Source organism: Diceros bicornis, unplaced genomic scaffold, assembly GCF_020826845.1.
Source record: "Diceros bicornis minor isolate mBicDic1 unplaced genomic scaffold, mDicBic1.mat.cur scaffold_56_ctg1, whole genome shotgun sequence".
Lineage (NCBI taxonomy): Eukaryota > Metazoa > Chordata > Mammalia > Perissodactyla > Rhinocerotidae > Diceros > Diceros bicornis.
Window position 1 is genome coordinate 4,967,465 of NW_026691440.1, and position 27,795 is coordinate 4,995,259.

Sequence of the window (27,795 nt, forward strand, 5' to 3'; positions counted from 1 at the left end):
GCAGATCAGTGCTTGTCAGGGTGTGGGGAAGTGGATATGGGGGCATGGCTGCTTCATGAGTACAGGGGTTCTGGTGGGGTGAAGCAATGATCTGGAACTAGATAATGGTGACGGTACACAGCATAGAAGATGTAGTTAATGGCCGGCCCTGAATTGTACAACTTTAAGTGATGAAAACATTACACTTTATTGAATCTAAATTTGAACACATAAAACATAAAAAATCATAAAACATAGAAAAGGGAAAAGACATCCTGCCCTCACAGGCAAGGTGAAGGACAGCTCTAGGGTGGAGCTGGAGCCGGCTGGGCCTTAGTTGCTGACGATGAGGGTGGTGCTGCAGCTGCTCTAGCGCTGGAGCCACTGCTGTGGCTGATGCTAGAGATACCACCAGCTCTGGCTGTGCCACTGGCCCAGGAGCTGGACTTGATCTGGGGCTGGAGCTCGGACTGTCTCAGGCGATGGTGCCTGACCTGCTTCTAGAATTGGCTCCGGTCCTGAGACTGACTCTAGCTCTGCATTGTTGACAGATTTGGTGCGGGAGCCAGTGATGGAAATGGCTGCTGCTCTGGAGCTGGTCAAGTGTGGGAGCTGGAGGAGCTCTAGTTCTGGAGCTGGCCGCAACTGAGCTCTAGAGCTGGCACCAGAGCTCTCACTAGTCCACAGCTGGAGCAGGATCTGGTGCTATGTGGCTCTAACTTTGTAGGTTGAGGTAACTCTGGCTCTGCTGCTGGTGACCGAGCCTTCTCTAGTGCCTCAGCTGGTAAACAACGTGTCCTGACCTTTAGATGGGGTCAGTGACATCACCAACCCATCATGAGCTGTCCATCAGATGGTGGGAGCACTCCAGCAAATAGGATCTATTACATTAGTGTTATTTCATCTCAGTTCCAGTTACATATTTATTTTAAATATACTTAGAAGGAGACTAGGATAACAGAAACCATTACTCTTTGCTGAGATTTAACAGAGCACACCTTATTGATGTCGTTTTTTAAGAAATATTACACAGTGGAAGACATCATTCTCCTTCCTCTCTCTTTCCTCCCCAGAGGTAAGTACCGTCTTGACGTTAATATATGTATTTTGTACACATTGTCTTTTGCAAAAAGACAATCGTCCCAAATTTGCTGAGGTTTTTGTTATAAGTGGCCATCAAAGATATGCGTCCTAGTGGATACTGTTAAAAACTCTGTCCTTTCAAAGTAAAGACAACAGTTCAACAGTTAGTTGAGAAGCTACCTGCTTTGTAGATATGGTTTTTAAAAGAGAGGTTTGAAAATATCTCCATTATGTTACCATTGACCCTCCTTATTTGGAAGAGTTATGTTCTGTCAATTCTTTGCTGACACTGCATGAGCAAGAATGAACCAGTGCTCCCAGGGGAAGGACAAGGTGAGGTTTCTGCAGCCTCTGGTCGTGACATGTTTGGGAACCTCTCAATGCACAACCTTGTCTTATGTGTGTCTCTTGAAAGACACCTTATTTCATATAGATTGTTGATTCATTAGTTGAACTCTCGGCCAACAGCACTATCTGTAACTCATGCCTGAAGGAAGCTCATCTAACACAACCATTTTCTACGAAAGGCCCATCACAGGCTCCTTGTGCTTCCGAACACTACACAACACTTCAGTACTACGTTTGAGGGCCATTCTAAAGAGCTAAAGCACCAAGGAGAAGCACAAAAGGTGACAAACGTAGCATTCCATAGATTAGAAAAAGGACATTTGTTGACGTGAGAATTAAAACAAGAGTTTTAATACTGTAATAGCAAAAACTGGAAACAACCCAAATGTGCACCAAAAGAAGAACAGTCAAAGGAGATGTCGTTTACTCATACTAACATGTAACAGTGAAAAAGAATGGCATAGGTCCAAGCAAATTGTTACAAAAATATCTCCAATGTAGTTTTGAGTGAAAAGAGGAGGTTGCAGAACCAGGTCCATGCCTCACAGGAACAGGTCTGCCTGAGGTTTGATCTCCAAGCAGCTCTATCCAGCCTAATGCCAACTGCTGTGAAAAAGGAAACAAAAATTCTGTTTCTGGAATGTGCTATTTGCCTAAAGAAAATCTTGCAAGCATGTGGCTGGTAGGTTCATCTAAAAGGACAGAGAGCTGAGACTTTGCTGAGCTTACAGAATAGGATTTACGAGTTCTTTCATTCCCTGATTCCTAAGGAATATTTTTAAGTAAATGTCTGCTTGTGTGACAACATTTCACGTGAGACTCGCTTGCATTATAACCTGGTAATGAGGTTGTGGGCCTTAGCTAACCATTACCAAGACAAAGTTTTGCTGGCTCTCCTCTCTACCAAAAGCAACCTAAAGTTGGGCAGGACTATTTTGGTGTATCTGGTGTTATTTGGGCTGGTTTGCAGCACACACCCCCAAGAAGTCTCTCACCTCTGGGCCTCTGTACTTGAGGTAGCCTCTGCCTAGAACCTCTACCCAGGATGTGTAAATGGCTCACTCTTCATTTATCATGGCTTGGCTCAAATGTCCTCTGAGAGGTGGACACCAAGACAGGATTAAACGGGCAAGGATTTTATGAGGGGAAATGCTTCTGTAACAGAAAATGGGGTGGGGGAGCCTGGCAAAGTGGGAGAGCCATCAGGCCATGATGCAAGTCTGACTCTAAATGAGGGGGAGATAGAGGGAAGGATGGGTCCAAGTGTCCTACACTGCTGTATAGTCTAAGGAAGGCTTAGGAATGCCACTGGGGAGTCCTTGAGCACAAGCAGATCAGCAGAGGAGTCCATGCCTCCCAGGAACAGGTCTGCCTGAGTGTCTATCCCTGCCTCACTCACTGATTCAGAGCAGTCCAAGGGAAGCACGACCTCAGTGCAAACAGAGGATAGATCTCATAGCCCAGCAGACTACTGACTTCATAGCTTTGGTTAATTACGTTTGCTGCAGGTGGAGGCCTTCGAGGAGCAGTCTCCTGGATACCATATCTTATCAGTCAGTTTTCCCTGATCACTCTCTGCAAAACAGCCCCACAGAACAGTAAAACATCCACCACATTTCACCAGGAAACAGTAAAAACACATTTCAGACTGGATACAAGGCACATTCCAGGACAACAAGGTAATCTGAACTGGTGTTGGGAGTAGATTAAAACTGGATTACTTCTAGGGATCAAGCAATATCAAGAGAAAGAGAGAGAAGGAAGCAAGGGAGGGAAGACAGAGGGCGTTGGCCCTCAGCATTTGGGGCTAGTATTTGGGCATGCCCACCAGGGATCATAACCGGCTGCAAGACATCCTACAAGCCATAAAGTCAAAACACCTCATTCATTTTAAAAATATCATTTCATGTATTGACTTTTGTTTTAACCCGTCCCCTCATTTCAGACAGGAAATCCAGAAAAGGGAGACAACTAGTCAGTAGCCGAAGCAGGACTAGAAACAAGGGCCCCAGACTCCTGGTCATTCATTCAGGAGGACATCCCTTGTTCCTGGTCGCCTCCCAACCTGTAGGAGGACAACATTGGTGAGGACAACCTGAAGGAACTGAAGTACTTGCTTTCACAGAAGTTCAAAGGAGGTGCTTGAGCTGGATCTTAGAAGATGACTAGGAGTTTGCCAGACATCTGAAGGGCATTGGAGGCAGTGCGTGCAAAGTAGGGAGGCCTGAAACAGCGGTGGGATCAGAAGGCACAAGTGGAGCCCTCTGCTCAAGTGGATGAAGCGCTGAGGAGTGAGGTGAGCCGGGGAGGAGGATGCACTGTGGAAGACAGTGGGGAATGCCTGCAGGGGTTTTGGCAGCGAATGCCAATAGGAAGAGCTACCCTCTAGCTCACTGTGGCTGGAGCAGGGACTGAGTTGCCTAGTAGCTGATGAGGGTGGGGAACGCCCACGACAAGGCCAGGGAAGAGATGACAACGGACAGTGGCAAAGGGACTACACAGGGCAGGGGAAGGACTTACCTGGAGATGCACGGAGGGCGCCACCCCTCCAGCGTTTCCCAGGCTGATGCCAAGAAGCAAAGGACCTGGCGACAGGAAAGCGCCCTGCGCCCTGAGGAGCCGGGCAGATGCTCGGGAAACGTGTGCTCCGCGGGAAGGGGACGGCGCTCAGGCGGAGCTGGAGCTCAGAGGAAGGTCGCGCACCAGGTGGCAGGGCCAGGACCTGGGCCCCATCCACCACCCTGAGGATCGCAGGTCCCCGGCTCCGCCCAGCCCAGCCACCCCCCCTGGATGCGCCACTGGGGTCCCTCAGCACCTCTGCCTTCAGCCAATAGGAAACCTGGAGGCGGGCGCATTCGCCAGGGCGTGGGGTCAAGGGTCACACAAATTGGCCTCGCTGGGTGGCCTGGAGGGGTGAAGCGGCGATGGCGCCGGCGGCGAGGGCCCGGCTGGGGCGCCGGCTGGGCTGCCCCGGGGGCGGGGCGAGGGCTCTGAACGGCGGCCGTGTGCTCACCGAGTCGGCAGGAGGCGGCGGAGGCCGGGGGCGCGCCTGTGGGCCTGTAGGTTGGCGAGCGCGCGGCCGGCGCCGACCGCATCCTCGTGGGAGGCTGCAGCTTTTCGGGGCGCAGGGCGCCCCCCCTTCGTGCTGCCCAGCTCCGGGCGGAGCCCCGCGCCAGCTCGCGTCCGCGCCGCCGGGTCGAGCCGCTGCCATCCCTCCTGGAGCTGGAGCGGAAGGAGCGGGCGGCCCCTCCCTCGGCGCGTTCCGGCCACTGCCGCCGCTGCTCCTCCCCGTGCCCTCGGCCTCTTGAGAAGCTGCCACGCTGGAGGGTGAGACTCCGGGAGGGCGCCCCTCGAGCGGCCACAGGCACAGGAGGGGGAGGCGACAGGGGCGCTGCCTGCCTTGATGGAGGCGCGGAAACGGCGGGGTTGTGGCGGCCCGTGGGAGCCACACCTCCCCGGCGGGTCGGGGTTGTCCCCACATATCAGGGAGCAGAGGGAGGCTCAGACAGGTCAAAGGACAGGCCCCAGACCCCACAGCTGGTAGGGGGAGGTACAGTGGGATCAGCACTCGGGCGGTTGGCCCCGGAAGTTCTGATGTTAGGACAGACGGCTGCAAAAGCTCTGGGACCTTGCGGGCCGGCTGGAGTCGGTGGGCCAGAGGGAAAGGAAGCGTTAACTGGAGCAGGTACAGGGATGAGCGAGGAGGAGCGGAGGTCCGCACACACTAGGGTGTTTGCACAGGAGGCGTCTGCCTTGACTCAGGTTTGAAAAGATGGCAGCAGAGGGCGACCTGCGGCAGCTTCTCTTGGAGCCAACAGTCAGAAGAGCAAAACGAGGTGCTTGGGATAGGTTCTTGTTGGGGATGCTTGTGGGAATCTCGATGCGGGATGAAAAAGCAGCAGATTGGACCAGTTTGGCTTCTGACTTGTCTGTCAAGGGTAACAAGTGATCTTGAACTGAAAAGGGGAGATCAAGAGAAACGGGGCATTGAAGCTCCAGAGGAATGACAAGTTGCGTTGTTTTTTCCTTAATATTGAGTTGTAAGAGTTATTTATGTGTGCTGGATAGAGGTCCTTTATCATATACATGATATGTGCGGATATTTTCTGCCAGCCCACGGCTTTTCTTTTGATTTTCTTAAGTGTCCTTTGAAGAGACAAATATTTAAATTTTAATGAAATTCAGTTGATCAGTTTTTCTGCTGTGGATTGTGTTTTTGGTATGTGTAAGAAGTCTTTGCCTAACCCAAGATCACAAAGATAGTTTTCCTATATTTTCTTGTAGGAGCGTCATAGTTTTAGTTCTTCTGTTTAGGTCTATGAGCCAGCCATTTGACCTGGTATTTGTGTATGGTGTGGGGTAGGGGCCTTTTTCCATGTGGATATTCCATTGTCCTAGGATCATTAGTTGAAAGACTATCCTTTCCTTATTGAATTGTTTGGCACCTTTGTCCAAGTCAGTTGCCTGTAAACAGTCAGGGTTTATTTCTGAACTGTCAGTTCTGTTCCGTTGATCTATATGTCTAACCGTATGCTAAAATTATGCTCTTTTGATTACTGTAGCTTTATAATAAATTTTGAAATTGGGAAATGTAAGTCCTCCAGCTTGTTCTTGTTTTTAAAAATTGTTTTGTCTATTCTGAGTCTTTTGATTTTCCACATAAATGTTAGGATTAGCTTGTCAGTTTTTGCAGAAGTACTTGCTGGGATTTTGGTAGGGATTATGTTGAATTTGTAGATTGATTTGGGCACAAATGCCCTCTAACATTCTTTTGTCTTCCAATCCATGAACGTAGAATCTCTCATTTAAGTAGGTCTTTAATTTCTCTCAAGTATGTTTTGTAGTTTTCAGTATACAACTCTTGCATTTCTTTTGTTACAGTTATTCCTAAGCATTTTATCCTTTTTGATGGTATTTTGAATAGAATTGTATTCTCAACTTAATTCTTGGAGCTTTCCTTGCTAGTATATAGAAATACCTTTGGTTTTTGTACATTGACCTTCTATCTTTTGACTTTGCTGAACTTGTATATTAGTTTTATATGTTGTTGTGTATTCCTTAGGATTTTCTACATACAGGATGGTGTTGTCTGGTTGTCTGTGAATCAAGACAGTTTCACGTCTTCATTTCCAATTTGCATGCCTTTGTTTCTTTCTCTTGCCTAATTGCACTGGGTAGAGCCTTCAGTACAGTGTTGAATTGAAGCGCTGTCCGTGTTCTGTTCCTGATCTTAGGGAGACAGCATTCAGTCTTTGACCATTGCGGGTGATGCGAGCTGTAAGGTTTTCACAGATGTCTTTCCTCAAGTTGAGGAAGTTCCCTTCTTGTCCTACCTTATGCGGAGTTTCTTTTCTTTTTTAAAATCCTGAATAGGGACTAGATTCTGTCAAATGCTTTTTGTATATCTGTTGAGGTGATCATGTGATGTTTGTCCTTTATTCTGTGAGTAGGATATATTACGTTAGTTGATTGTTGGATGTTAAACCAGCTTGCATTCCTGGGAGAAATTCCTCTTGTTCTTGGACAATAATCCTTTTTCCACTGGGTTGGTTATGCTAACATCTTATTGAGGATTTTTTTCTTGTGATGTCTTTGACTGGTTTTGGTATCAGGATATTCCTGGCCTCATAGAATGAGTTTCTGGAAAAGTTTGTGAAGAATTGGTGTTATTCCTTAGGTAAATGTTGGGTTAATTTACCAGTGAAGTAAGTTATCTGGGTCTGGACTTTCCTTGGTAAGAAGAGCTTGTTTTATTACTAATTTAATTTTTTAAGCTTGTTATAGGCACATTAAAATTTTCGATTTCTTCTTGAGTCAGCTTGGGTAATTTGTGTCTTCCTAGGAATGTGTTTTTTCTTGTTAGTTATCTAATTTGTTGGCATAAAGTTGTTTCTAGTATTCACTTCTGATCTCCCACAGTTCTGTACGTTGGTAGTAATCTTCTTTCTTTAGTTCCCGATTTTGGTAATTTGTATTTTCTCTTTTTTCCTTTGTCAGTCTAGCTAAAGAATTGTCAACTTTATTAATGTTTTGAGAGAACCAAATTTTTGTTGAATTGATTTTCACTATTGATTTTCTGATTTCTGTTTGATTGATTTCTAGTTGTATTTTTAGTATTTCCCTTCTTTGCTTGCTTTCGGTTTAGTTTGCTCTTTCTAGTTTCTTAAGGTGGAAGGTTTGGCTATTGTCGAGATCTTTTTTCTTTTGTCATGTAGGTATTGAAAGCTACATTACAAGCTTTAAACTAAAGTTTAAAGCTAAAATTATAATTTTGTCTCTAGGCACTATTTAGCTACAGCCCATAAATTCGGATATGTTGTATTTCTTCTGTCTTCATTTACCTTCAAGTAGTTTTCAGTTTTCTTTGGAATTTCTTCTTTGACCCTGGAGTCATTTAGAAGTGTTTACTTTCCAAATATTGATGGTTTTCCTAATTTCTTTATTTGTGGATTTCCAATTTCATTCTGTTGTGGTTAGAGAACATACTTTAATTTCAGTCCTTTTACATGTATTGAGACTTTCTTTTTTCGCCTAGAATATGGTCTATCCTGGAGAATGTTCCCTGTGTGTTCTAAAAGGATGTGTATTCTGCTGTTGTTTGGGTGCAGTATTCTAGAGATGTCAGGTCAAGTTGGTTGATAGTTTCTGGGTTAATCTATATTGTTTGCTCCTACTATTATGCACCACCCAGGCAGCTTTAATGTTCGTTATTAGCCTCTCATTGTTTTCAACAGACACTCCAGGAGGAAAGGCTGTTTGTTTTGGGTGATATCTGCATCAGGTCAGAAAAATAGAGCCTTGTTAATGGGGTCTTGCAGGGCACTACCAGACAGATGAAACGCGAGTTCTCTGGGAGTGGGGCTTTGCAGTTGTTCCAATCCTTTTCTGCCTCCCCCCATGGCTGCCAGATTGCTGATTTCCACTGAAATTGTGAGCTGTTTGTGTTGAGGGCTCCTGCAGAGCTGAGGAGAGGTGGATGGGAATAGGTCAGATTAAAATGCGACCAAGCTTGCTGTTCTGACTGAGAGTCAGCTGCTTTCCTGGAGTAAACATCCCCCAGATTGCTTGAAGTCTTTGGTTATTTGTCAGAGTTTTGAAAAGTGGATTCTGACAGTTTCCCAGTGTTTTTGTTGCTCCACTATTTTCACCGACATTGCTCAATCCATGTCCTTTGAATGTAGTTACGGATGTGGTCGGATCACATCTGCCATTTTGCTCTGTTTCTTTATGTCATTTTTTTCTCTCTGCTCTTCCTTTGAGGCCCTCTTTTGTGGTTAATAGTTATTTTTCTAGCGGACTTTTTAAATTCCTTTGTTTGGTGTTTTACTATATTTTGTTTGTTTTTTTAGTAGTTGCTCTTGGGATTAAAATATGTGTCCTAATTTATCACAATCTACTTCAGGTTAATAGTGACCTAATCCTGAGGAAACTAACTTTGTTTCAACATTGCTCCATTTCCTCCTCTCTCGTTTGTGTGGTTGTTGTGATCTATACCACATCTTTCTACATTTGAAGCCCAGCAAAGCAATTTATAATTATGATTTTGTGCGATTGTCCTTTAAATCTCTTAAGTGATGAAGATAGACAAAATATATTTGTGCAGTGTTTTATATTTACCTTTATAATTACTTTGACTGATGTTCTTCATTTCTTCTTGTGATTGTTACTGACCATCTGCTGTCATTTCCTGTCAGCCTGAAGGACTTCTTTAGTTCTTGTTCAGACGCGTCTCCTCTCAGTGAGTTCTGTCAGTCTTTGTTTGGTCATGTCTTTATTCCAGCTTCAATTTTTTTTAAAGTGTAATTTTGCTGGATATAGAATTAATGCTTGGTTGACAGTTTTTGTCTTTCAGACTTTGAATATGTCATTCTATTCGTTTCTGGTCTCCATAGTTTCTGATGAGAAGTGAGCCGTGAATCTGATTGTTGTTGCCTTGTACCTGATGAGTCCATTTTCTTTGGGTGCTTTCCAGAGTTTGTTTTTTAACAGGTTAACTGTGTTTTGTTGAGCATCTTTGATCTTAGATTTATGTTTTTTCATAAAATTTGGTGGGTTTTCTGCCATTCTTTCTATAAGTGTTTTGTTCTACTTTCTTTCTCTCTTGCCCTTCTGAGACTCCCATTTCCTGACTGTTAATACAATTGATGTTGTGCCACAGGTCTCTGCAGCACCATTCGTTTTCTTTTTCAGTCTGTTTTTTCTCTATTTTTCAGAATGAATACTTTCTATTGCTATTTCTTCAAGTTCACTGATTCTTCTGCCATCTCAAATCTGCTGTTGAGCCTATATAGTGAATTCTTTATTTTGTTATTTTGCTTTACAACTTTAAAATTTCTATTTAGGATTTTTGTGTTTGTTTTTCTGTATTCAGCGTCCGTGTTTGTCAAGTCATTGTCATCATGTATTCATATGGTTTTTTAACATGGTCTTAAAATAGTCTTTGAAAAACAGTTCATTGATATCTTTGATAAATCTAACATCTGGGTCAACTGCGTGTCAGTTTCTGTTGGCTGCTTTTTTCCCCCTGGTATATGTCACTCTTTCTTAATTCTTGTATTTTTTTTTTTTATTAAAAACTGGAGTTTTTCATGATATATTATAACAATTTTGGATTCTGATATTTTTCATGCTGAGGATTTTTTCTTTTGTTTTGTTTTTTAATTTTTATGGACTTGATCTATAGCCTCAGCCTCCTGGGCTGTGCATGGCCACTGATGTCTTTGCTCGGTTCCTCTTATTTTTTTAGCCTGACTTCCTGAGGGTTGCCCCCAGTCTGCATCCCTTTGTGGTCAGCCAATGATTTGGGCAGAGGTTGTGCTCAAACAACTTGAGCTTCTAAGGTTTCTACCCTCTACCTTTGATTGTCTGTAGGTTGGAACCACATCAAAGTTCAGCCTGTTCTCCAGTCTCCTCATCTTTACTTTCCACCGGTGCTCAGGTCTCATCTGTCCATTCGTGCAGTTTCTCAGAAAGCCGTGGATGTGGGCAGAGGCTTCTGTCGCTCTCTCCTTTCTAGCATTTTCCCATGAAATTTCTGGCTGGTCTGCCTCTCCTCTTGCCCCAATCACCATTGCAATCAGGCTCGTCGATTTGTGCATTTTACTTGTTTGTTTCCTACTAGTTTGCTGATGGGCATGAGTTTGCACCCTCCAGTTTCAGCATCCAATGAAGGTCTGTGCATTCTGGCAACAAAGCTGAAGGTTTTCATGGCCAGCCCTGTCCTGTTCAAACTTCTGTGCTAACTGAGCTGGGGCGGAAGGAACAACACAAGACAGGAAGTCTGAAGTCTCCAGCTGTTCTTACCTGTAGTTCTCACAGTCTTCTGTGAATAATTCCTCAGTTTCTTTGTGTTTTATTGATTTCCCAGGCCGTGAAGTGGTGTTTTTTAAATAATTTTGTCCAGTTTTGCAGTTCTTTTTTGGTGAGAGCTTCACTAACTTCTTCACTCCACCATAGTTGGAAGTGCTCTGCTGGCACATTATTATAACACACATTACCGAATGCTGACTCTGTGTCAGGTGTTGTTCGAAGCCTTTTCCCATACTAGCAGATTTAATAACACAGTAGGTGCTCACCAAGTATTTGTTGAGTGTTGAATCAACAGTTACCACAAGCAATGAGAGAAAGCATAGAGTGCTGGGCATCCTCTGTGGACTCGCTTCTTTTCTATGTTTCCTGCCATGTGGTCAGGGGCTGGCTCCTGCCTCCCCAGTGGGTCGTTTCTGTGGACCCAAGCCATTCCCAAAGGCCAGGGAACTGAGCTTTTTGACTCACACAGGGGTGCATGTGTATATGTTCCCTGTGAATGTGAGGAGAGAAAATATCACAGGGAAAAAGGAGGGATATGTCACTTTGGGATGACTTGATTAAACAAGTCACCAACACGTCAAATTTAAAGGAAATATTTAGCTAGCTTTCCTCAGGCCATGCTGCAAGTAAAAAGAAAATCTTTCTTTTGCTGAGGAAGAGTCACCCTGAGCTAACACATGTGCCAGTCATCCTCTATTTTGTATGTGGGTCGCAGCCCCAGCCTGGCCACCAAAAGTGGTGTAGGTTTGCATCCTGGAACCAAACCCAGGCCACCCTAGCAGAGCGCGCCGAACTCACTCACTGGGAACTAGTCCACATGGCCGGCACCCCCGCCAAGAAAATTCTTCACATTTGCTCGTTATTGGTCAGCTGGCTTTTCCTAAGGATTAGGTTTATATATAGTCTCTGAGATTGACTACAGAGGCCTGTGATAAACTGTAAACAGCCAAGGGACAGTGGGGCGTCATTTGGGTCACTGTAGAATTTGTTGTCCAGTTTGTTCGAGAGTGAACGTTGGGACATCAGGTGTAAGCTAGGACTATCCCAGGCCACCCGGGAAGGTGCTCACTCTGGGTTTTATGGGAAAGGAGCCGATTCTAAAGCCAGGCTGCCCTTGGCTTCAGCCCTACCAAATCCTCCGTTTCCTCATGTGGCCAGTGAAAGTGAGGATTGATAACATCACATCGCGTTTGGGTGAAACACCCAACAGAGTCACTGGGCTGTGAATGTGTCACTTTCGCTGTGGCTGTGGTATGAATGCTTCTTCATGGCAGGGCTTTGAGAATGTCACAGTGCAGTATCAGGGTCAAGAGGGTGCATTCTGGAATCAGACAGCCTCCACATCTTAGCCGCGTGACTGTATTAGACAAGTTACTTAATCTCTAGGAGCCTCGATTTTCTCCTCTATCGACTACTCCTCTTACTACCACCAGTAATGATAGTGAGTACGTGCCGTCGCTCTCACACATTAAGTCAAGTACTATTCACTGTAGGGGCTTTAGCTCTATTAACTCATTTAGTCCTGACAACAACCCAATAAGAGAGATATTGTTCTCAACTCCAGTTCACATAGAGGGAAACAGACACAGAGAGGTCAAGCAGTCTGTTTCAGATCACACAACTGGTCAGGGTCTACCAGCTGTAGACTCTCTGGTGTTGCCAAGATTCAAACTAAGGTAATGTTCAACTTTACTGCTTTGCGAGACTGTGTCTTGGTGAACGGGGAGGATCTGATAACTAGATCCTTGGGTGAGTGTGAAGATGAAATGAGATAGTGCATCTCAAGCACTTAGCATGTAGCAAACATTCCATAAGTGTTGGTTGCTGTGTTAATAGTGTGTGTTCTTGGAATGGGTAAACAAGCTGCCATTTATTGCTGGAAAAACTGGACGTCCCAGATCAGTGAATGCTTTATGGGAACTTTTTTTCAGATTTCACCTGCCGCCTGTGGCCATGGATTCACACTGCTGTCCTCTAAAGCTAAGGATGGGACGAAAGTTTGGTAGATGGAACTCAACAGAGATTCTCAGTTTGGATTTCACAGGAGCCGAAAAGAGAAAATTGAGGCTCTCGCCTTGGCTTTTTCTGCTGTGATTTGCTGAGGAAGCTCCCTCTGATTTTCAAGAATCTGATGACATAAAGCAAACCGTAACAACAACATAGATGGAGTCTTGAAAGGCACATTGTTTGGAACTATCTGGACTAGATTATTTTCAGCCTGTTTGGTAAAGGTCCTTTGCTGATAAGTAGGGATGTTATTTTTTGGCCCCAGAGTGATGACCTTTGTTTCCTAGCTTGAGATATCCTGAGGCACTCTACAGTGCCTAGAATGTGGTCTGGGCAAAAAATTCAATGAAAGCCTTAAGATGGAGGCTTTATTCCAGATATTTGAAATTGGATTATAAAATGTTAGAAATGATTTATGATATTTGCAAAAGTAGACACGAGTCAATCAATATGATGAGGACAATATGAAACATTTTTTAAAATAAAGGGGAATTACCCAGAAATACATACTGGACAAATCTTTCTTTTCATTTTTTTCCCTCTTCCCTCATTTGTATGCAAATGTCTGTTTATAGAATTTTGATCACAGTGTATATTTTGTTTTCTGCCTTTTTTCACTGAATTTCATATCAGAATCCTTTTACCCTTAGTATTGAAGTCTTTATTGGCTGTACGATGCCAAATGACATTTCTTTTTACCTTTTGTTAAGAATGATTGTAGACATATGCAAAAGTGGATGGAATAAGATAATGCACCGCATGGGCCATCACCAGCTTCCACCATCATCAGCTCATGACGATCTTGTTTTAGACATTTCCCCCATGTTCTCCCTCAGCAAATTTAGAGCAAATCATAAGAAAATTGATTTCATTCATAAATATTTCAGTACATATCTAAAAACATAAGGACTGAAAAGAGTGGTAAGTATAGCATCACACCTAAAAATAATTAACAATGTAATCCCTTAATATCAAATAGTTTGTCAGTGTTCAAACTGACAGTTGTCTTATAAGTGTCAATAGATTTTTATTTTATTTTTAAAAATTTATTTGAATCAAAAGCTGGATAAGGTCTAGACATTGCAAGTGGTTGAGAAGACTTTTATAGTCTTTTAAGTCTGTTTGAATCTTTTATCCTTGAAATACATTTAACGAAGAAATCTCATTGTTTATTCTATAGAATTTTCCAGTCTTCAGTTTGTTGAATGCATCCCTGTGGTGCTGGTTGACATGATCCTCTGTCCTCTGTATTTCCTGTCAATAGGTAGTTGGACCTAGAGCCAGTTTCCCTTTCAATGTTATATATTAACTTTTCCCAGGCCCTTAGGGGTCCATGCAGATAGTAATGGGGGATGTGAATCACTTGTCAGTATTTTAAAGTACTTCATATTTTCAGCTACTAATATGAGCTAACAACATTGTCCATTTTCTTTGATTTTGCCTAGAATCACATCATCTCATTGTGATAAACCAGTTATTTCATGCAGATCAAAAGCTCTGTCTGCAAATTATATCAGTCACTGATGAATATGGATGGGCAAGTATATTATTATAACATTCATAATGCCATTTATTTGGTGGATGAGATGTTTTTAAAGATGAGGATTATAGGAGAAGATAGGGGGTCATTAGTGAGGAGTATGTTGAGAACCAGTGCGTTTGCAGATCTTCTCCTCAACTCCAGACTCCACTGTAAATAGTCAAAAGTTCATTGTTTAAAACCTGTCAGAGGAATTCCATACATAGACCAATCTGGCCTCTCCAGTAGGATTATAAAGAACAATAAGTTTCTGCTTTAATTCCTTTATTTTTTATTATTTATTTTTTGTGAGGAAGATCAGCCCTGAGCTAACATCCGATGCCGATCCTCCTCCTTTTTGCCGAGAAAGATCGGCCCTGAGCTAACATCTGTGCCCATCTTCCTCTACTTTATATGGGACGCCACCACAGCATGGCGTGACAAGTGGGGCGTCGGCGCACGCCCAGGATCCAAGCCAGCGAATCCCGGGCCGCCGAAGCACAGCGCGCACACTTAACCGCTTGCGCCACCTGGCCGGCCCCAAGTTTCTCTTTAGAGTGACTTCTAGACAACATTTCATCTTACATGCTTATTTAAAAATTAAAATTTTCTATTTTGAATAGGTAACATATTTGCATAATTTAGAATCGTAATGGCGCCATAGAACATATGATGAAGAGTCTGCTTTCCACCTCTGTCCTCCCAGGATCATGATTTTTCTCCCTGTCGACAACCTGTGTTAACAGTTTCCTGTTTATCCTTCTGGAGAGATGTAATGCATGTGCGAGCAAATGCATCTACAAATGTATTCTTTTTGCTTCCTTTATTAGAAGTGGTGTCATATAACATGTGCTGTTTTTCACCATACTGAGAAATCCTAGTGGCTATTGCAGAAAGTGGCTATTGCTTTTACTTTCCTGAAAAATTCAAATGGTGTGAAATGACATGTGAAGAGCTTTCTTTAATAAGACTAAGGATGCTTTTCAGTAACCCCATGTGTCATGGAGGCAGTGTGGTGCAGTGGGTTGGACTTGGGGGCCAGGGTTCTGGTCCTTGCTGTGCCACTAACTTATGTGGCTTGAGTAAGTCATTCCGATCTCACTGTGTAACAATGTAGGGGTGGGGCAGTGTCATCTCTCATGTTAGAAGTGCTCTGACTCTGCGTCAGTGCACTCGCCCTGGTTGTGTTTGTTTCAGCGAGGGGAGACGCGTGTGTTTTGGAGCTCTCACCCGTCCCACTGCCTCTGGACAGACCTCAGGAGACACAGGTGCTACAGGTCTCCTTTGGCAGCGCCCACTGTCGTCCTGACAAGACGGTGAAGGACGTGAATTGACCTGTTCAAGATTGATGGATGGTGGGGGGACCACTTTCTTGCCCTAGGGCCTGAAGTGGCCCATTTGATTGACCCACATCTGATTGTGAGGCTGTTGGAATTTCCCGAGCAAATCAGGAGCATGGCTCAAGAGACAATGTTGGGCAGACTTGGCTGACTCTTTTCTGTTCTCTGCTCTCTGTGGTTCTTGGGAAATCTGAGGTATATGTAAACATGACAGTGCACACCAGGCAGCCTCATCAACGCCTGCCTTTGTTGTGAAGTCACTGAGCTGGGCTACGTGTGTAAACGGCTTTTCCCTTGTACTGAGAGAAGCCTGTTTGCTAACACTTCCTCCAAGACGCGGGGCTTTCAGAGTCCAGGCTCCTGGGTAACCCCGACCGTCTCCAAAAAAGTGGTTATTCCAGGGAAGGCCAACTTGATGAAATTCATCACATTTCATTTTCTGGCTAGGGTTCTTTGTAGGAAAAGCCGAAGGTGGTGTTTAGGAACTCTTTCCAGAGGGGACTTGGCCTTGAGGGCAACCTGGTGACAGGTGCAAGGAATGGGGTGTTATGAGCGGTTCGGGGGATTCGATTGGAGACGTAAAAGAAACTCCACTCCAAACAAATGGACTGAAGGTATATTTTATTATACAGAGGATAGTAAAGGCGGTAGTCCTCCAACAGATCAGAATAGGTCAAATAATAAGAGGGAAAAACACCAGCTCCATCAGAATGGGAAACCCCTGATCAGCTGAGATAGCGGCAGATTCGAATAGGTCATATAATAAGAGGGAAAAACATTGGCTCGATCAGAAATGGAAAAACATTGGCTCGACCAGATCGACTGAAGGGAAATGACACAAGGCAACCGGAAAGAGAAACACCAGGTTGACCGAAAAGAGAACACATCAGATCAATTACTTCACAATAAATCCATTACTCACAACATCCACGCCCCAGTACCGAGAGAGTCCTGTCAATCGACATGGGTGTGTGGGAATCACACGTCCTGGGCAAGGCGTCCCTTCCACAAGTGGAACTCTCACCAGGCCTCGCTTTCCAGCAGTTTATATAAGCAGTTACAGAGTTTACAGAGCAAGCATTCAGTGTTTCCATGCACAAAAGGTTATCAGTGGCGTACATGCACTGAGCACCCTGGCTGTTGTCGCAGCCCAGTAGTTGTGTACGTGCATTGGTTTGTGGTTATCGTCCCAGCCCAGCACAGATGGTCAGTCAGGCCCAGGCTGCGGCGCCCGAGGGCCTTGAAATTTTTACACATTGCAACTATGTTCATGGGAGAAGGGCCAGTTCCCACCACTCAGAAAGCAGCTTTTATATTTCTTTTTGTGCTGGTGGCTGTAGGTCAATGGAGTGGCCAAACATGGCTGTACTCATGTCAAGACAAGGGGGTGCTGAGTCCTTTCACAGGAGGTGCTCGCCTCTCATGGAATTCCTGAGAGGCAGAACGAGGGCCCAGAGGAGAAGCAGAGGGAAAGTACAGGTGGCCCAGCCTGTTGCAGCATGTCTGGACCCCAGCATGCCTGGAGGTGTGCCTGCACTGGCTGGGAATATTGGAGAAGGAAACCCAGTGGCAGTTGGGTGAGCAGTTGGACTAGGACCACTTTCCAGACCCCCTTCCAGTCCTGACATTCTTGGGTTCCACACACCTGTAGAACTGATTTCATTGGTGGTGGTATTCTTTAGTCTTCAGCCTGGCAAACAGCTATTACGGACAATGTGGAAGGAAAGTGGTGGAAAATGAACCTTACAGGTGAGTTCCCACAAGGACTACCCCTCCCCAAGTTGTGTTGAGCATTAAACATCTCTGGAGTGATTACTGTGTGATAGAGTCACAGAGCAGTACCAAGCAAGGTTCCTCAGGCCTGAGAGGAGCAGTGAGCGCTCCACGGAGAGCTGTGGAGAGTGTTGTTCCATCTCAGGGGGAGCTCCGTGCATCAGCCTGGTGGGAGGGCAGGTGCATGAGCATTGATTGGGATGGCTAGACCTTCTTTGGATTCCTTCTTTATTTTTAGCCAAATTGATTAACTTCAAAAATTCCTCTGTTTCAGTTCTATTTCTGTTGGTCTTTAAAAAAATTTCCCTCTAGTTCCTCGCGTTATGCTGGTGGGTTTAAACACCAGTCTCAGCTCTGGCAGCATATTAAAATCACCAAGCGATTTAGTTTGTATTATTTTACCTTTGCACCTGTGTCTAACTCTGCCTTCTTTTTGACCTAGAGAGTTTCCCTAACAGTTACTATGTGTGTGTATGGGGCCGCCAGTGAGGAATGACAGAGGAGAGGCCAGAACCCCACAATGCTTACCGTGACCATATGTCTTGCTTCTCCCCAGATGGCCCTCAGCCATTAGCGGAAGTCACAAAGTCCATAGAACGCAGGCCTTCGATGGACAGGTGGTCCAGGTAAGAGGCGTGGGCTGAGAGCTACTCATTCTGCCCCTTGGGGCACTTTTGAAAGGGGGAAACTAGAGGGGGGGTGAAGGGAAATTTTTAGGCGGATTTTCTGAATTAATAAATTATTTTATACAAATGGTCGCCTGGCTACTGTAGGCCAGGATGTTCAGTACTGGAACATGGGGTACCAACTTGAATAAGGTTTGGGGGGAAAACACTCTAGTGGGAGAGACAAGTTGAAAAAACTAGCTGTACCTGAGTGTGCCCAGGCTCTGTGTGTGTTTCAGGCTGGCTTTATCTTGTTCACCATTTATTCCCATGTTTGGGGCAATTCCTGGCACATGGTAGATATCTATAATCAATACTTAAATACATAAATGAATGCATACCGAAAGTGCTATAAGAGTAGCAAAGGGGAGTCATTAAGTCTTCCGGGGATGGAATGGAAGGCACAGAAGGCATCGTGGAGGAGGTGACAGAGGAATTTACCAGATAGACCAGGAATGGGTGGTGGGAAAGGTTTCATGGCAGAGGGGAGGTGGCAGGTGGAGCCTTTAACTGCTGAGAGCATGTGGGGTGGCTGGAGTTTGGTATGCTTACAGGGGAGTGCTGTGGCATAGGCTGGAAGACAGGTGGAGAGTGAGCGATGCAGGGTTTTCTAGGGTTGGGGGAGGAGGTGATGAAGGCCACTTGGGAAGGCGTGGGGAGAAGGGACATGTGGAGAGACATGTAAGGAGGATTGACCAGATTTGGGGCTTGATAAGAGGTCCAAGGAGTGAGCTAGAGGGAATGGAGCCTGACTCCACTGGCAAATGAGTGGCTGCTGATGTTCTCAACCCGGATGGGGAAGTCCTAGAGGAGGAGGCTCGTGTTGAGTGGGAGAGAGAAGCAAGGAGGAGGTAGAGAGTGAAATTGTTTTTAGTATGCAGTAGAGTATAGTGCGTCTTGCACAGACTTGAAAGTCCCATGGATGCGAATTCAAGTCCCTGCTTCCCCACATATTAACTGGATGACTTTGGTCAAGTTACCAACCTTCTCTGAGATTCAGTTTCTTCGTAGGTGTTCTTGGTTATTGACTTAGCACAGTGCCTGGCATAATAAGCATTTAGTAAACGGTGCTTTTCATTAGGCAGTTAGAAAAGCAGGTCTGGAACTCAGTAAAGTTGTTGGGAATGGAGATAGCAGTGTACAGGTGACAGAGAAAGCCTTGGAAACGGATGCAGCCTCCCAGGGGAGTGTGAAGAGGAGGAGAGAAGAGGGCAGAAGACAGACCTTGGAGAAGGATTCCAACACTGAAGGGTAAGGAGTAAGGCTGAGCTAGGGAGCAAGACTGGAAGCTATGGGAGAGGCAGAAGAGAGAGATGGGGAAGAGAAAGGCTTGTGGAGAAGGGAGTGGTTCTTCAGGGATGGACTGGGATGGAGGAGCTCTTGGGTCTTCTCCTTAGGACATCTGGCCCTTTCCTTTAGCAAGAGCCGCATCAGTGGAGGGGCAGGCAGAAACCAGGCTGCAGTGGAGTGAGAAAGAATAAGAAGTGGAGGTTGTGTGGGGCAGCCTGCCTGGACTTGGCCCCCTCAGGTTCAGGAGCAGTAGGGAATGCTCCCGTGCTTTGGGTCCTTTGAGCAGGACACTGGGCTGCCAAAGATTTCTTCTCATCAACCTTCCCTCTGTTTGTCTGATAGATCGCTTGTGGTCAGGACCATAGTCTGTTCCTAACGGATAAAGGAGAAGTCTATTCTGATGGATGGGGCCCAGCTGGGCAAACAGGTAGTGGACCTTACACCTCCTTGGGATGGTGCAGTCTGGAGCTGTGAGCAGTGGGGCTCTCATGGGCTAGAACCACCTGCCTTCATTTGACTCTTACCTCTCTTATCACTTCCTGGGGACACTGTTCTGTTTGTCCCTTCCCAGTTCCCTCATCCCCAGCTCCCATGGAAAGGAATCAATAAAGGATTGGGTGGAGGATTAGAGCCACCCCTCAGCAGAGGAGCTGTGAGCCTTTCTCTCAGCAGAGACAGGAAACTGTGTGAGGCTTTCAAAGAGAAAACAAGTGTCCCCTAAAAGGAGCTTGATGTTCACTGATTTGAGAAGAATGTGATTAATGCAGGGAGGAATGATTGACACATTTTCTCAAGCTTGTATATTTAACCTTTTTGTTTCTGATATTGGTCTGAAGAGAGGGCCATTAATATAAGACTAAATCTTGTAGAAATCCTCAGTAATCCTACCAGCAGATGAAATCATCTTTGTTCATTGTCTACTGTTTTCTTCCAATCCTCGTTCATATGTGCACATTTTTTCCCCCAAAGCCACAGTAGATAGTTGTATGTCATAGCTGCACATCCTTCTAGTTGCTGTATGTGGGACACGGCTTCAGCATGGCCGTAGAAACGGTGCGTCGGTGCGTGCCCAGGATCCGAACCCGGGCCGCCAGCAGCAGAGCGCGCACATTTAAGGGCTAAGCCACGGGGCCGGCCCTTTTTTTTGATGAGAAAGATTCGCCCTGAGTTACCGTCCGATGCCAATCCCTCTCTTTTGTCTAACGAAGATTGCCCCTGGGCTAACATCTGTGCCCATCTTCCTCTACTCCACATGGGATGCCGCCACAGCATGGCTTGACAAGTGGTGCATCGGTGCACGCCCGGGATCAGTACCTGGGAGTCCCAGGTCGCCGCAACGGAGCGTGCACACTTGACCGCTCCGCCACAGGGCCGGCCCCCATTTGTGCACATTAGTATACAGTAATCACAGCATAGGTGTGGTTTTATATGCTTGTTTTATCATTTATACTTACATAAAGCATTTTTCCATGGTGGTAATATTTTCACAGTTACAGTTTTTAATATTTGTATGATATAGCATCAATTTAATTTATCATAATTAATAATTAATTTAACCATTTTATTATAAAATTACATGAGCATTTCCCTGTTGTCAGGTGGCATACTTCTTTGGAGACGGAGTGCGGTGGCCGTTGGAGATATTATGACATTTATCTTGTGTGCATACGTGACTTTTTCTTTCGTTTGGATTATTGCTCTAGAATAAATCCCAGGAGTGTCAAAGGAGTAGGATATTTTTATTCTTGTCAGTATGTATTGTTAAATTGCTTTCCAGAAGTTTTATCAGTTGATACTGCCAGCAGCAGTGGGTAGAAGTACCACTTGAATTTTGTGGGTGAGGCATCGTGGGGGGGCTTAGCTGGGTCTTTGGCTCTGAGTCTCTCAAAGGCTGCAGTCATCGTAGGGTTCCACTGGGAAGGCTCTGCTTCCAGGAGCACACCGATGGTTGTTGGCAGGATGCAGGGGCCCCAATTCCTTGCTGGTAGTTGTCCAGCAAATGGTTGCTGGCCAAGCCTTCCTCGGTTCCTTGCCATGTAGGCTTCTCCATGTGGCAGCTCCCAACATGGCAGCTGGCTTCGTCAGAGTGACCAAATGAGAGGGTAAGACGGAGTGCCAGTGAGACAGAAGCCAGTGTCCTCTCATTTAATCTGGGCAGTGACCTCACTTTCACTTTTGCTGGCCTTCTGCTTGTGAGAAGCAAGTCACTAGGTCCAGCCCCCACACAAGTGTGGGGAGTACACGTGGGTGTGAACAGCAGGAGACAGGGCTCACTAGGGGCCATTATAGAAGTAGCCTGCCACAACCATGATCTTGACTGTGGCCTGAGCCTCCCTCTGTCAGTGACAACAGTGATTTCTTTCCAGTGGCCCTTGCCAGAGCACAGTTAGGTAAAGAAGCTCTCTGCGAGCCAGGCAGCAGAGGCCAGGCCCCAGCTCTGCCAGCCTCGCTCACCTAGGTGTACACTTTCTGGGTCAGTAAACCCCTCTTTTCCTTTTGAGTCAACTTAGGGACCGTTGGTGTGCCGCGGTCTTCACCAAAGCACTTAGAATCTGTCTTTCCAAAGTTATCCCTCAGCAGAGGCACCAAGATCAAATCCTGCTGGAAAGCTAAGTTGGCCACACTTCGTCCTCCAGACCGCTGACCCTCCCATCTTTCACTCTCAGCAGAAGAACCTGCCTCCTGTTTCATAGGGGAAACAGATGCCGTCAGCTGAGAAAGCCCTCAGTTTCCCACTCGGACTCCTGCACACTTGCCTCTACCTGTCCCCGCCCTGGGTCCCTTCCCTTTATAGTGGTGGGGGAAGCGTGTCTCTTCCTGCTGAAGCTGATGATTCTCTCTGTGCCCTGGATCCCTTCTCCCCCCGTTCCTCAGAAGCCTCACTCCTTCTGCTGGGCCTTCTTCCCCACAACTTCAGCCTCTCCCTCTCTACTCGTCCCTTGCCATCAGTCTTGACACCTGACTCAGGTGTCTTCCATCTTAAGAGGCCCTGTGTGGAGCCCTCCACATCCTCCCATTCCCCCAAGTCCCTCCCCTTCGCTTCACCTCCTGCCTCCTCTTCTAGGCGAGAGTTCTCAGGAGCTGCATTGACTTACTGTCCCCATTTCTTCGTCTCCTTCTCATTCCTCTGTCCGTTCCACTCAGCTTCCACACTGATCAGTTTGCTGAGTGGCTCTTGCTAGGGTTACGGTGACCTCCATGTTGCTGAAAACAATAATAAAGAACCTGGAGACCATTGTCCAATCTTTCCCTTTCTTGATCTCTCAGCAGCGTTTGACATTGGCCGTGACGTGCTGAGCATCTTGGTGAAGAGCGGTCTTCCTTTCGCCCCTGTGACTGGGCTCTCCGAGGGCTCTCTTCGTTTCTCGTTCCTTCTGGACTCATTTCCTGGCTCTCCTCCTGGGCCAGGCCCTCCCATGTCGGAGGTCCCCGAGGCGGGACTGTGCTCTCCTCCTTTCCTCTGCCTTCTCCTTCAGAAGGTCTCACCCTCACCGTGGTTGCAGTCACCGTCTGTGTGCTCAGGACTCTCCAGCTGGCTGGTGAGGCCAAGCCTGCTGTTCGGAGGTGCGAACATCTCTCAGTGCCACTTGACGTTTTCCCCTGGCCGTCTCAAAGCACTGTGAGTTCAGTGGGTCCAAAAGTGAACCCCTGCTCGTCACCCCCCCCCGCTCCTTCTCCACTGTTTGCCACGTCCACTCACGTTCCCCTCTAGGAATCATGTCCCTTCCCTACTTAGAACCCTTACCGTCTCCCCATTGTGCTTAGAATAAAGACCAGACCCTTCCGTGGTCTACAGCATCCTGCATGACCTGCCCTCCCTGCTCCCCACTGGCGTCTTGCAAATATTCCCCCTCGTCCCCTGGCTTCATCCACTCGGCCCTTGTTTAAACTCCCTCAGTGGGCCATGGCCCTTCCCTCCCTGTGCAGGTGCTGTCTCCCCTACGTGGAATACCGTGCTCTCCCCTCCCCTCCACACTCCTACTCATCCCTCAGACTACGTGGATAGAGTGAAGCCTCCCGACCGCTCCTGCCCATGAACTACATCAGGCTCCCTGACGTTCCCTCACGGAGGCCCCTGTCCTGCCATCCTTGCAGTCAGCACAGATTAACTGGGTGTTAATTTTGGCTGACCTCTGCCTCCTCCACTAGACTGAACTCAGAGAGAGGGACCGGGTCTCTTCCTTCCTCTCATGTTCCCATCACCAGTTAGATGTTTAGCTTATGTTTACTGTTTGGGACATATTTGTGGGGTGAATGAATGACCTGGCACTTATCTGCTCTTTCCGTTCACCAGAATCCTTCCAAGTTCTCACAAGTTTGTCTTCCTAACAGTATGGACCCTTCCTGTGACTCGGGTGAATGTCCCCCGATACTTGCCCTTCTCAGGAGTGGGGACGGTTAAGCATGTGGCATGTAGGGGCACAGGCTGTGCTGTATGAAATGGTGAGAGCCTCTTGCAGGCAGGTCATTGGCAAGGTGTAGAGGGGTCGATGGCGAAGGGTCGGTGTCTGTTGGATTCACAGGCACAGACCTCAGCCTGAGGGAGGGAACGTGGCTGTGGGAAGACCTAGTTAGAGTGAGTTCAGTTAATAGAGGGTGAGGGTGACGTTCCTGACAGAACGATAGTAGCCCTGGTTTCTCTGTAGACAAATAACTAGCCCAGAGCTTAGTAATTCTGTAGTAAACCTCTGGAGTGGAGAAGGAACTGCTTTCTCCCCTCCTGTCGCCTGGGCCAGAGACTCTGGCCCTGCCTTCTCCAGAGAGGCTGCACCAAGAAACAGAGACAGAGGGAGAAGAGCCTTAGGGTTTCGACGCTGAGGTCCATGCCCCTGGGATGAAACATCTGGCACCACTGATGAGTATTCCACTTTTTATAAGCAAAACATCATTTCTGAGAGTTTTCAGCATCTGGCCAGAAGTTGTTTTATATTTGGCTTGCTCTCCTGGTCAGTGTGAAACTTAGAGCTGTTAGTAGGGGGATAACTGCCCTTCTGAGGCTCTCCTGTGTTCACATGGGGTTTCTGGGTGATTTGTTGACTAGGCCCCTCCAGGTTGCCCTCCAGGTGTGGGAAGTTTGTATTCTGAGCTTGGTTTGTTTGCTTGACATACGCCAAGAGTAAGAATTTAAAAGAGGAGAAAAGAAACTGATTCTTTTCCAAGTGTCATTAACGTGATTTTGCCAACCAAGGAGGAGAAAACAATCCCTGTGTATCGAAAGCATCCGAGCGGTGCAGTTTGAATTCCTGGTGAGGAGAGCTGCACTTGGTTTGACTTACTGACCGCTGTTTTTACTGTCATGTAGAAGGACATGTTTTTGTCTGAGGCTACGGAATTCTTGGCAACGGAACAAACCTAGTGGAAACCGCTCTTCCGGAAATGATTCCACCCACTCTCTTCAGCTTGATGGAGTTCAACCCAGAAGTCCAGGTTTCCTGCATTTGCTGTGGACTCAGCCACTTTGCTCCCCTTACCAGTAAGTGGCCAAGCCTGTGTGGCCCCAGTGACGGGCCGAGCTGCACTCTCTTGGGTTCACCCTAAGCCGTGGGCAGCTTTCAGTGTCCATCCATCCAGTGGAGGGGCGCCCCGCGTGGATAATTACAGTGAGCAGCTCATCCAGATGTTGTTTGGCTTGAAGTTGTATAATGTGTGTCTTTTTTCATCCTGGAGTTTTGTTTTTGGTTCCTTTGGTTTGTGGTTGGGCTCATGTGAAAGTGAATTTTCTCAAGAGGATGCCAGTCGGTGGTAGGAGGTGGACCCTCGAGAATGTCAGGGTGCTGGGGAACCCAGCAGAGGTTTGATGAATCCCCGGGAGAGCCATCGGGAAATGAAAGTGTGGGGCTCATCCCGCTCCTGGCCAAGCCCAAACCCTGACCCAACCCAGGAATGAGGGACGGCAGGACGCTGATTTGTCAGATACCCTGGGGTTTTGTGGAGGGAAATATGCCCCATTTCTCCAAAGTGCCAGGACAGAATGATCAAAGCCAAGGCTGGAATGGAGCTGTTCTTGAAGGTTTGCCCAGTTACAAAGCCGTCAGACACCCAAGTGCCTCCCGCCCTCGGATGTGCGCTTTCCTTGATTGCCTCTCCCGTTCCACCACAGTAACTGTCAGGTCAGTCTGCTGCTCTTTAGTTGACCTGACTGGTAAGACTGAAGAAAATTAATTTCATTTTGTGGGGATCCTCACGTAAATTCGCTATTTCCTTGCACCTAAGAATGTTAATTTGTAAATCTCAATTACTCATCTCTGGTGAGTCATTGTTTTCTATTTAGGCGTCTGGGCCGGGACAGAGTGGGGTCATCCTCGTTAGTGTTCTCTGGCCCTACGCTACTGTGAGGACTATCCAGAGGCCCCCCCGACCCAGAGTCCTGACTGCCCTTCAGTTGTCGTCTGAGGTTCAGATCTCAGGCCTGTAACACACACGGGCTGTGGCGTGGACTGTGGGGGGGTGACTGTGTGCACAGCACCCTCGGTCGCAGTGATGACCGGGGTAGTCCCTCAGCACCGTCACTCGGAGTCAGCACTTCCATATGCTAATGTCTTGAGGATGCCAGACTCTTCTAAAGCTATTTTGATTTAAAAACTAAGAGTCATTATGGACTCAATCTGGAGGTATCAATGATCTATGGCTTAAACTGTGCAGAGTCACATCCTTGGAAATCCATATGAAATGTGCAAAATATTCAACTAGAGTACACTGTTTTCTGTTTGCTGTCATGCCATGTGGACGTTTTGGGTCACACCGAAATGAAATCCGCTTCTAGATTTCCCCCGAGACCCCACAGCCACCCTCCAGGTGCCGTGACTGTCCTAAGTAGAGGGAGCATCAGAGCTTGGGTATTTCTCCTTCTGTGCCCAGCGTTTGCATGTGGTCAGCTGGGAGTTGGACTTGGTTGGTTTCCCCTGAGATCTGCCAACCTTTTGGGGGCCAGACTGAATTGTTCTATTAAACACGTAAAATCTGAGGGTGGAGTCCCCAGGGTGGTGGTCAGACCAGAGGGGCTCTGATGGATGGGAACAAAAGGATTCCTTATTAATCAGCCAGATTATTTTAGTCCTGGCTTCTCCATGTCTTGTCTACTTCTTCTGCTTCTCAGGTGGAGGTGGTAAAATGGGGCCTCTGTGCCAAGGAGTGCCCAGAGCTGATGTGGACAGAAGTGGGGTCTGAAGGCTGGGTAGCAGGAGGCTGCCCCACCAGGTCTGGGGTCCCGTCCAGAGGTGGGCATTCCCGAGCCCAGTCTAGATTTGTTCTCCTGGACTGTCCTCTAGAGCACTTAGTCCGTTCTTGTCCCTCGTGGCACTTTTTACAGTTTGTAAACACGTATATATTGGTTTGATCGTTTGTTTCTTTCTAACTGTTTGACTAGCTCTTGTCCCATGAGGACAGGAACCGTACGTGCTCACTCACTGTCGTGTCCCAGCTCCCAGCACACAGACATCGACCCGGCCCAAAGAGGTGCCCAGTCACCCTGTGTCCCTTGACCAAATGCTCCCGAGATGTGGAAACCCAGACAAGGGATGACGGATGGAGGTCTCCCTCTATTAGGGCATGACCAGGACTGGAGGGTGCTCAGACTTCAGGACGTGTGGAGGGCAGGGTGTGGTCGGATGTGACTGTGGGTGAGGGGTGTGCATAAGGGACGAGCAGAGTGGGCCATGACTGTGGGTGAGGGGCGTGCATATGGGGCGAGCAGAGTGGGCCGTGTCCAGGAGCCTCCTGGGCCTACAGCTCTGTGCATGTACTCTTCTCCATGCGACGGACACACCGTCATTCTGGGCTTGCACATGTCTTTGGTTTGGGGATAGTATACCTTTCCCTTCAAAAGGAGGCATTAATGCCTGGTAGAAATTGAAGTTTAACATTGGGCTCTGTTTGTACCTGCTTCTAGAAAGCGTATTCTCATGACCCTTCCTCTTCTTGGTGACTTGCCTCTGGCCTAGCCCAGCCAAGCCACCCTTTTCCTTTCTGTGCAGACAAAGGAGAGCTGTTTGTGTGAGGCAAGAACATCCGAGGGTGCCTGGGAATCGGTTGCCTGGAAGACCGGTATTTGCCATGGAGCGTAAGGCTGGACTGGACGGGCGTGAGTGCGTGCCCACAGAGCAGACTACCTGATGTGGCAGCAGCGTCCAGTGTGCGGCTGGGCCAGGACCAGTTCCCTGGGCACTGCTTCCCCTCCAAGGTCCCAGCTGGCCTCCTCCTGCCCCAGCGCACCCTCTGCCAGGGCATCAGGAGAGACCGCGTAGTGGTGAGGAGCCAGAGCGAGCGCCCAGCAGCAGCTTCTCAGGCTGCAGGCTCCCTGGCGCTGCGCTCCTTCCTGGGGCTGTGAGTGAGCAGCCTGTGCAAGCAGGGGGCAGCCTGACCAAGGGTTCCAGTCCCCCTGTGCCCTGGAAGAGGCCCTGTCAGAGGCTGTCCACGGGCACGTGGAGCAGAGAAACAGAGGCCCCCCGGGGCCTCAGAGAGGCAGAAGCTACAGGCCAGGCTC